Source organism: Arachis ipaensis, chromosome B02 (assembly GCF_000816755.2).
Source record: "Arachis ipaensis cultivar K30076 chromosome B02, Araip1.1, whole genome shotgun sequence".
Classification (NCBI taxonomy): domain Eukaryota; kingdom Viridiplantae; phylum Streptophyta; class Magnoliopsida; order Fabales; family Fabaceae; genus Arachis; species Arachis ipaensis.
In genome coordinates this window covers 19,793,875-19,805,569 of record NC_029786.2, presented here as the reverse complement: position 1 = coordinate 19,805,569, position 11,695 = coordinate 19,793,875, and the positions used below count along the sequence as shown (strand labels likewise).

The following is an 11,695-nucleotide window of genomic DNA, read 5'->3' as shown; positions in this document are numbered from 1 at the left end:
TGACTCCTTCTAGAGGGGATTTTGGAGATTAGGTTTTCGGTATTTGTGTCCCTTTGGGTTTTCCTTGGGGTTTTCCTTATTTTATTATATGTATATATTGCTATGCTCGAACCGGTTATCTTCGCAACCGGATTTTGAGTCTTGATATTCCTATTTTTGACACTTTTGTATATATATGATCTTGCGTTAGCTTATCCTTTGCTCGTTACGTTATCGATCGGAGTGTTGCGTGTTCGAGTTACGGTTTTTGTTTACCCCTTTTTCTTCAAAGGCTCCTAGTTATAATCAATCATTCATAACACTATACGTACTAAATTTTTGTTTTAGAGGTCGTAATAATATAGTACTGGACTCTATCATTACCTTGCCATCTCTGAATTATGACTTAAGCATAATGTCGTAGATGTTATGCAGTTACAAACGTAATGAGGAGGGACTGCATTAAGAAATGCTTTGTTTGATATGGAGCAGTTTGGTAACTGTAAGTTTTATTTTTTATTTTCAATTGTATAATTAGATGTTGTAATCATTTTGGGTTAGTCCTGGATAGCTCATTTGTCCGATAAGTAAGTGTTAGAGTTTGAATTCCATCATGTGCATGTAGCAATCTATTGGCTAGCGACAAATCTTTAAATAAAACTCCAGTCTACAACGAATTAGTTATTGGCCTGCCGAATAAAAAAATATTATAGAAAATAAAAAACGATCTTTTATTTTAGTTTAATTTCTATCATTAATTTGAACCTAAAACACTAATTCCATTATTCCATACTATTATTACTACTATTAGTGTTGATGATTGTGTATGTTCTAAGTCCTAACATTCTTTTTATTATAGGTGTTGTTGATATCTAAATTTGTCCGTCGCCTCTACAACATTTTTTGTCTAAGACAACATTTAAAAAATATTGCTTAAAGATTGAAAAAGGGTTGTCTTTGATCTATGGCAACACTTTTGGACCTAAGAAAACGTTTTTGGGGTCCTTGCAGATGCAGCCATTGTCTTATATCAAGGCAACACTTTTTTGCTTCAAAAGCAATGTTTTTGAAAGCAACTCTTTAAAAGCATTGCCTACTCTGAAACAAAGACAACACTTATGAATAGACTTTAATGCAACGCTTATTAAGTGTTGTTTTTCCTAGTAATTTTGCAACGAATAAAAAGCATTGCCTATTCTATTGCTATAGCAACCCTCGGAAGTGTTGCATATTTGATCAACTATGGCATCACTTTAGAAGTGTTAGCTCTTCTATTATCACTATGACTTCAATCCAGCAGCGTTGCCTATATTATTATTACTATGCATTTCACCATTCTTCTCATACTACATTATCTACTACCTATAGCTACAATAATTTGAGTATTCTATTATAAAATTAAAGATACAAAAAAGAAACAAAATCTCAATTTATTCGACTTGGATAAATACTATCAAATTAAAATATTTCAAATACACTATTATGAAATGATTTTCTAATTCACATATCAAAATATAAAAAGATAATTAAATAAGCCCTCTAGATTAAATACATGACTTAGAAAAAAAAGCTAAATATATTTGTTTCAAAGTTTTATCAATCTTCTTGCATATATTTCTTGTTGAATCCTAGTTCTTGTCCCTTGTACAAGCAATGATAACTATATCTGCAAAATAAGATGTATAACAATGGTATGAAACTTACAGACATAGTAAGAACATACTACCAGTCACATATATACAACAAAAATAAAAAACAAAGTATTTTTTATTACTTGAAACAAATCAATAGTAGTGATGACACTAAATAAAAGTACCAAAACCAACAATAAAAACATGAAGAAATAAAAACTTTTTCATCATTACTTAGTCATGTCAAGGTAGGCTATGCATGTAATTAATCAAATCACAAAGAAGCCTAGTAAATCACACATATGTACCTATTTAATTTGTCCTATTTTTATTTTATAGTAAAACTTTAAAAGTCATTATTTATTGTAAGAGAGATTTATATATAACTGGTAATTATTAGTGGATGTGTGATGCAAGATATATATATAAGATAAGATTTTTGTATTTGTAATTTGTGAATATAAATGAAAGCAAAGCAATAAATCAAAGTTAATAAAGAGGAGGAAGGGGGGAGGGAGGGGGAACCTGATTTCTGGAGAGTCAGTCTGCCACGCCAAGAGATGCTTATCTGCATCACTTGGATACTTGAGAAAGAGACCAGAAAATAACATCAGAGTCCTTTCCATAATCGTATAAAGAGACACCAAGGTTTTTGTATCCCAGCCCCAAACTTTGAACCTTTCTTTCCTTCAATTCATTCATTCATTCATGGGGCTCGCTGGTCTGACCTGGCCTGGGCTGGGGTGGGTGTGAGAATCTAAAAGCAACAAAGAAAGATATACTATATTACCTTCATCATCATATCATTTTCATCTAATTACCTTTGTTAAATTTTTACTTATTTGCATTAACTACTCACAAGTAGTATCAAAATTAATAAATCAATTTACTCCTTAAAAATGATAATAAAAGGAAAAACAAAATAAGAAACTACTCACAGGTATTGGAGACTATCTAATTGGCCGAGAGCGGAAGGAATCGCCCCAGAAAATCAATTACTGGAAAGATCCAATGTGTGAAGCTTTGGAAGGGTTCCAAGCTCTGGCAGAATTTGACCAGAGATATTGTTGTTTTGTAGTAACCTACCCATAACGTGGAGAATTATGCTTAGGTTTCTCAGAAGGTGATACAAACTCCAATACTACAGACATGAAAATGAACACTAAAGGAATACTGGAATAGAAAAAGGAAGATGTTGAGGTGAATACACATAAGGACAAGCACTACTTAGAAACTAGTAATTGTAATAACCAAAACAAGAAGAAAAATAAGATAAACATGTAGTGTTTGTAGAAGAAAAAAGTTGAAAGCTTAGCTACAAAAAAATCATTGAAAGGGAAAAATATGAATGCAAAATTGGAAAGAAGATTTGTTCTGAGTCCTACACTTGGCAAAGATTTGTTAGGTTTTCAATTGCTGCAGACAAAGTTCCAGAAAGAGAATTCCTTTGTTTTTCATGTATGTATCTTCAGTGATATAGCAGAATTCCTGCACATTCAATGGTTAATTTCCTCATACTTCCTGAACATTGAGAAATGAAAAAAAATAATAATTAATTAATTAATTTGAATTATAAAGTTTGATCAGATATACCATAAAGAAAGGCATTGAATGAAGGCCTACGATGCAATAAGCATGGAGGAAACACCAATAAACTGAACACCGAGGATGGAGAAGCAGTGTTTATAGATAGGAATTTATCAATGTAAAAAATGGAGAGAAAAAGAATCTCTACTGCACACAACATATCACTAATTGCTTTATTTTCATGAAAGTTCTAAGTATAACAGTTTTGAACACTAACATGAATTTAAGTATACTGAGAATTGAAGAACTTGTCAAGAAACTCTCTTGAACTTTGTTGAATCTATCAACTTCTTCCTCCTCCCTGAAGAAGTAAGTTTAGTTAGGCAAAGAAAAAGAAAAAAGTGAAGGTAATTGGAAGCATTGTGAAAAACTTAGCAGTAAATTGATTGAACTGGAAGCATTCTCAGCCAACAATTAATAGGTACATAAGTTTATATAACCTCTCATGAACCTCTAGTAGCATGGAATGATGCAATGACTGTGTGGAGATTTCATCCCAATTATTCTTCTTCTTTTCCCTCCATATACACAATATAGACCTGCATATACATATAACACTTTATTCATTTTTGCATTTATTGTTAATAATTGTATACACTAAATTAAAAATAACTTGACACAATATAGACCTGCCTATAAATATAGCAAATTATTGTCTCTTGAAATCACTAAAAGGTGAAACATGATATTTAGTTAGTTAGTATATTACTATATCAAGGATCATAAGTAGAAAAACTTGGTTCCAGAGCATATAGTCGAACAATGCAAACATTAAAATATATAAGAAGGGAAGGCAAAGGATAACGTATCCACTGATTACCTCAGCTGCTACCACAAGTAACCTGCACATATATCAATGAAGCTTAGTTTTTATTATTGAGATGAATACAATCTCTTCACTATAACAGTATTATCTTAAAGCTATACTGTTATAGAAAAGCAATACATTTTTTATGCAAGTTATGTTCAATTAAGTTAATTGCTAAAAAACTTATACCACTATATGTATATCACTTAGCTTGAATTTAAGAAATTAATACCACTAAGCCTGGAACTGGAGGATCTGTGTGCAAAATGGAAGAATCTCCTCAGTGTTTTTCATCAGAAGAAAGAAAACCTTGGCAGGAGCATCAACAACTCTGAAAGCTTCTACGGTTGCCCGTACTAACCACAAGCTAGGGAAAACATTGAAAATTTAGCACAAGAAAATCAGAAAAGACGCACATCATGATGATGAAAGTGAAATAGAAAGAAAAGGAAAAATACACAGTACATACACTTGTTTATGAACATGTTTGGGCCTCGAACCTCAAAGCATAGCATTATATGCTAGCGACTCGAAAAAGCATATTCAATAAGCACATAACTAGACCCTCTCAAAGAACATATATACATCCTAAACACATTCCTCAATTTCCCCAATCTGAGAATAGAATTAGCTTCCTAAGATTACGGAGGAGAAAAAACCCTATCTTGAGACATAACTGCAACGAGTAGTGAGGATTACAGCAGAGACGGCTTAGGTAGAGCAACGAGGACGTGAGGCATTGACGAGCCGACAACGACCTTTGAGCAGCGACGACGACCAGAGACGGCTCAGGCAGCGCAAAGCAGAGAATAGGGATTACAGCAACGGCAGATTCGGCAGCGCAAGGTAGAAACAGAAACAACAGCGCAAGGCAGAGATAGCTCTAGAGGTGTAGGAAGCGACGGTGGCGACTTCTCTCTCCATTGTCACCTTCTTCATCTTTCTCTTCTTCCTCCTTCGACGACGGATCTCCCTTTCTCTCGTTCTCTTCGTCATTCTCCGTGTCCCTCCCCATCGACGTGCTCACTTTTTGAAGCACAATGTAGAACCCTAAACCTAGCCCCTTTCCTTGCTCGTTCTCGTTTGTGAACTACTTCTATTATTTCCTGCTAAGTTGGATTCATTTTATTTCAAAATTGGTGGAAAAGCAAAGCTACATTATGTACCAATTATAAGATTTATTTCCGAGAGGTATTAAAAATTTTAGGCAACACTTAGGAGACAAAGTTTATAATAAATTTAAAGATAACACTTATAAAATGTAACATATTGACTTTATAATAATTGTCTTATATATTTGATAGAGCAACACTTGTTAAGTATTTTTTAATTTATTTAAGACATCACTTATAATATGTTGGTTAAAAATATGTTGTAATAACTCTATTTACTAGCAATTAGTATAAAGTATTGTCTATTTTTATTTTAGGCAACTCTTTTAAAGTATTATCTTAAAAATATGTTACAATAAATAAAAAATGTGGTAATAAGAAACCGTTTTTTTTTTAATATCTTTACAACAAATTTTATAACAAGTTCATTTTCGCATTTTAATATCTATGTGATTTATGGGTTAGGTGTTCTACCTAAAAATGGTGTAATGTGGTGATTTAAGTAGATACGGCATCTCCTAAAATTAATCATCATCATTATTATCATCATTATCATCATTATTATTATTATTATTATTATTATAAGCAAATTTTAAATTTTATATAGCCTTTCCGGATCGTCCCCCATCGGCTGAGTATTCTGTTCGAGTCTTTGTCGGATCAAATCCGGGTCGTTTTTTCTGGGATTTGGTGGGGTATGAGAATGGAAAAGTGATTCGAATGAGGCTGATTCGAACTCCTTATATAGCGGAGACCTGTGTAATTCGAACCAGCCCAGTTCGAATTACTATTCGAGGCAAACTTTGACTAATTCGAACTCTCCTAGTTCAAATTATACTCAATTCTAGTTCGAACCACGTAGGTTCGAGTTACATTCATCACGTGTTCCATCATTATTCGAGCTACCTTAGTTCGAATTATGTGTCATTGTAGTTCGAACCAAATTAGTTTGAATTATATAGTAATATGTTTTGGCTCATTCGTAAAGTAATTTTTAGTTTGACTTATTCATGTAATTTCTTTCCACCTTGGCTTAATTTTATTTTTTGCCCCAATGTTTGCCTTGTTTACAGTGATTGTTGATATTTGGTGAACGTGGATGATGGTCAATTGGTAGTACATAAAGATGAACATGAGTTTTTTATTTGAAAAATTTAGATTTTATATAAATATTAATAACTTATGTCAGTTGATTTTTTTTTATATGAAAATTATTGTTGTATTATTCTTAGTTATGGAGAAGTGGTATTTTTTAATTTAATATAGAGATAGTCACAAATAAAAAAGTTCGACTTATTCATTTAAAAATAAAAAAAAATTAAAGTTCACAAATCGAAAGGTAGATTTTTTAAAGTTCACAAATTGGAGGGTAGGTTTTATGTTTTAAAAAATTTAAAAACTTAAAGTTCATAAATTGGAGGATAAGTTTTGTGATTTAAAAATTTTAAAAAATAAAAAATTTACAAATCAGAAGGTAGGTTTTGCATTTTAAAAATTTTAAAAAATTATAATTTATAAATCAGACTCTCTGATTTGTAATCTCCATATAAAAAAAACACACAAAGTTCACACATTGTTAAAAAACATTACTATAAACTCAATATCAAAATTAAAAATTTCAACTTATGTCTACATCTTTAATATTTATAATTTTATATTTATGTCTTATCATGTACGAACGAGACATGATTAAATAAGGGTGAAAATTTAATTCAATCCTTATCAATTTACAAAATAAAAAATAAAATTCCTAACAAAAAAATACAGTTCATGACATTATTATTTTGGATAAATATAAACTTTCCATTTTAAAAATCCATTAAATATTAACAAAAATTAATTTTATGATGATTTTATTTATAATCTATTATTATTATTATTATTATTATTATTATTATTATTATTATTATTATTATTATTATTATTATTATTATTATTATTATTATTATTATTATTATTATTATTATTATTATTATTATTATTATTATTATTATTATTATTATTATCTCTTTTAACACAACTAACATCATAGTTTTTTTTTACCCTATTTGAAGATTTTCAAGTGAATTTAGAAGGGAAAACTGAATCAAGAAATTATTTTTACGCATGAATAAACAAATTATGCAAAATTCTGATTTTAGGAGATTATTTTTTATTTTATTTCGTGATTATGCAGAACAGCAAATGCATAAAATAGAGAAGAAGAAGTAAGAGAAGAAGAAGTAAAAGAAGAAGAAGACGACGAAGAAGAGTGATGCCTCTATATATCCTGATTCGGCCATGAAGTGCAATATGACCTACGTCTAGTCTCCACGACAACAATAGTATAATTTTTACTCTAATCAAGATAGATTATAAATTACCAATTCCAAGAAACTCACACTATTGTAAACTACCTAAGTTATCCCAAGTTTAGTAAATCACCTAGGTGCTAACCCAAGCTAGTTAAAAGAAATCAAGTACGCTATAACCCAGCACACTTTCAAAATCAAAACTCTCAATCAAAGGTTAAAACGGATTTTGTATGCACCACTCTCTTTGCTTTTTGTATCTCTCAAAGTAAGCTTGAATCTAGACAAGAGAGAAGTAAGAACCTAGTAAAAAATAAGAAAAATAAATGCTATTTTGTGTGATCTACAATATGAACAAAAATGATTGTCTTCTTCCTTCATGGTTCATCAATATATAGAGTTTCATATCTCTTCTTTAATGTAGGAATAATTTTTCTTTTATATCAACTAGGCATTGCACCATTTATGCTTGAGGTCGTTGGTATTGAATGGAGATTCTTTCCATCTTGGTTCTTCATTTTTCACGTGCAGCAGTTGTCCATTAGTGTGCAATAGATTCTATTCTATTTACAAAAAAGTGAAAAACTTTTCTTTTTGAACTCAAAATCATGGTGCCTCATTTTCCTATCTTGTCTTGAGATCTTCTTATTTATGTAGACGCTTTTCATAATATTATCTTGCTTGATATGTCATTATTGATTGATTTCTATAATGCTCATAATCATAATAAATTAGTTAAACTAGAAAATAATCGATTATGTTTGTCATCATAAGGTATCAAAACAAATCTTGACTTAACAATCTCCCTCTTGATGACAAACATGATTAAACTCGAAAAAGTAGAGAGTAAAGAGAGGATTTTCATAAATTTTAAGAAGCAACCCCTATTTATGAGCATCCATTAATCAAGCTTAATAGCTTAAAGCTATGGAACCAAATCATATACAAAAACAACACACACTTGCCAAAGAAATACTAGACATAGTTTGATGTATATTTAATATCCTACCACACAGAGCTTTACGCTTAAGTCGTAATGTAATACCCGGTCTAACCGAAATTAATTAAATAATAAGTTAAATAAGAGCGAATATGGTTGGAAGATTTGGCAATTGGAATTTGATAATTCAAATATGATATTTGGATTCAGTGAATTTTTCCGAGTTGGAAAACATAGTTTTCTGCGTAAAAGCGCGCAGTGGAATTTTGACCGGCAGTACCGGCTGAGATCTGTCTGGTACTACAGCTGAGGAAATTGATTATGGGTAAATAAGATTAATAAATGAGGAACTATAATTAGGGAAGGTAGAAATATTTAAAGTGCAATTTAGAGCGCTAATCTTAAAGGTTTTGGCCCAAAATTGGGCCAATGGGCAAAAATAAGTGAACCGGGCCTAAGTGGGCCCAAGACTCAACATATATAAACATTAGTTATGAGAATTTCAGCTCATTTTGCCCTAAAGAAGGGGTGTTGGGCGCTGAAATTGGGAAGAGAGAAGAGAAGAGAGAAAACCTAACTCTCTTTGATCTTCAAACCACCATAACTTGAGCTACGGAGCTCCGATTGACGATCTGTTTGCTGCCACGCGTCGCTCTTCTCATCCTCTACAATTCTATTTAAGTTTTGTGGTGAGTATTCCATTCATCTCTGCCCAGTTTTCGAAATTTCCCACTGTTACACGTTTTTGGGTAATTAGTGTTGAAATCTTGTGATTTTGGGTGTTTAGGGATACTCCAACATGGATTCTAAGTGGGTTCTATCCCTACTTCATATGGGCTGAGGTAAGAAGTGCTCAAACCCTTGTGACTTGTCATTTTTATGAGCCCTAGGTTGATGTATGTATGTGATATTGGTTATGTTAGTGTATTTGGTGATGTTGGTGCATAATTGGGAGATTGGTATTGCTTGAGGAGCTTTGGTGAGGCTTGGAGCTAAGGTTGGTGAAGACTTCCAAAGAAGAGGCCCAATTGGTTTGGCTACAAGAGGTACGGTTTAAGTTTCATTTAAGTACCATGTGTTGTGATGAGAATTCCTAGGCTAGATGCAAAAGAGTTGAAAATGACTTGTTTTGAAAATGGCACTTTGTGGTTTTGTATGGAAACATGGTTTTGGGGCATACTTTGACGGGACATAACCTGGACTACGAATCTCTGTTTTCTGCCAAATCTGTTTAAAAATGAAATTGGATCCGGGATGTCCATGCCGTTCAAAGGACGGGTGAAAAACGATTTAAAATGAGAGAGTAATGTCCGTCGGAAGATTGGGGGTTGAATCTGTAAATTCTGCAGCTTTTAACTTTGAAAATTTTTAGCAGAACGACCCTACACGCGTAGGCGCACCTGACGCGTGCACGCCGTTCTTCCAGAAAGCACCATCCACGTGTGCGCGGGCACGTCGATGCGCTGTACCAAATGCCCAGCTATTTTCCAGAGAGTTGTGCCAGGGTCGTGCCAGTTTTGTGCCTGGGCGCAAGAGCACCCACGCGTACGCGTGGCTGACGCTTGCGCGCCGTTTGGATATTTTTCAACCCGCACGTTCGCGCGTATGACGCTTGCGCGTCGATGAGTTTTTGGCCATCCACGCGTGCGCGTGGAGTGCGCGTACGCATGGCCCTGTTTTCATGCCAAAGTTGATTTTTGAGTTTTTAAAGCCAAACCTCATACTTTTAAGCCTCCGATCTCACCCCTTATGTATCAAATCATTATGGTATGCCTAGCAATGAGGAAGGAGCTAGGGGATGTGGTAACTTGCGAGTGAAGCAAGGGAAAAGGTTATGATCAATGATGATCAGATATGATTATATGAGATTGCGCAGAATAAAAGGACCTTGGGACTGTTATGCGTTGGATATAGAGGCAGACTACGCTCGCGTACTCGCAATGATGGATGGAATTTTCGAGGGCAAAAATTTCTGTTAGGGGGGTAGAATGTAATACCCGGTCTAACCGAAATTAATTAAATAATAAGTTAAATAAGAGCGAATATGGTTGGAAGATTTGGCAATTGGAATTTGATAATTCAAATATGATATTTGGATTCAGTGAATTTTTCCGAGTCAGAAAACATAGTTTTCTGCGTAAAAGCGCGCAGTGGAATTTTGACCGGCAGTACCGGCTGAGATCTGTCTGGTACTACAGCTGAGGAAATTGATTATGGGTAAATTAGATTAATAAATGAGGAACTATAATTAGGGAAGGTAGAAATATTTAAAGTGCAATTTAGAGCGCTAATCTTAAAGGTTTTGGCCCAAAATTGGGCCAATGGACAAAAATAAGTGAACCGGGCCTAAGTGGGCCCAAGACTCAACATATATAAACATTAGTTAGGAGCATTTCAGCTCATTTTGCCCTAAAGAAGGGGTGTTGGGCGCTGAAATTGGGAAGAGAGAAGAGAAGAGAGAAAACCTAACTCTCTTTGATCTTCAAACCACCATAACTAGAGCTACGGAGCTCCGATTGACGAGCCGTTTATGGCCACGCGTCGCTCTTCTCATCCTCTACAATTCTATCTAAGTTTTGTGGTGAGTATTCCATTCATCTCTGCACAATTTTCGAAATTTCCCACTGTTACACGTTTTTGGGTAATTAGTGTTGAAATCTTGTGATTTTGGGTGTTTAGGGATACTCCAACATGAATTCTAAGTGGGTTCTATCCCTACTTCATATGGGCTGAGGTAAGAAGTGCTCAAACCCTTGTAATTTGTCATTTTTATGAGCCCTAAGTTGATGTATGTATGTGATATTAGTTATGTTAGTGTATTTGGTGAATGGAAGTAGTAACACAGGATAGCTACGAATAAGAGCTGTAAAAGTTTACTATAGTATCTTATGTTTGAATACTAGAAGGGTTAAGCGGGCTGCAAGTAATGATCCCCAATAGTTGGAATTGATTGCGGCTGCGAGCTTTAATGGTTCTAAAGCGGATGAGGAAATTATCATTGATGCATAATTGGATTTAGATGATGAGAGAGTGCAAGTTGTCGTGTTTGAGAGATGAGTACCATGATGTTTGGTCATAGTGACCTTGGAATTAGATTGAGATTTATAATGATTGGTTTTGAAAGACGAATGTGAAAACCACTAAATTGGAATGCTGATGCGGTACTGAGATTGGTTTAAGGGAACCCGTGACGGGTGGTAAACTCCAATTTTTGGGGAGGTACTGTTGAAAATTTTTCCCAAGAAATTGAAAGAGCGTTGGTTATGGTTTTGAGGATGATTTTTTATATGAGTAACGTTAACAAAAGAGATGTGTCTCGAATGCTTTTATAGATTATTAAAGGAAAG

General features: G+C 33.5%; 1 long non-coding RNA gene across 1 annotated transcript; it reads right to left on the bottom strand.

Annotated features, from left to right (window-relative positions):
• On the bottom strand, window positions 2,985-3,762 carry LOC110267541. The gene is made up of 3 exons (XR_002355294.1): window positions 3,638-3,762; window positions 3,415-3,498; window positions 2,985-3,131 (listed from the first exon to the last, which is right to left on the bottom strand). It is a non-coding gene; the product is annotated as an uncharacterized LOC110267541 (long non-coding RNA).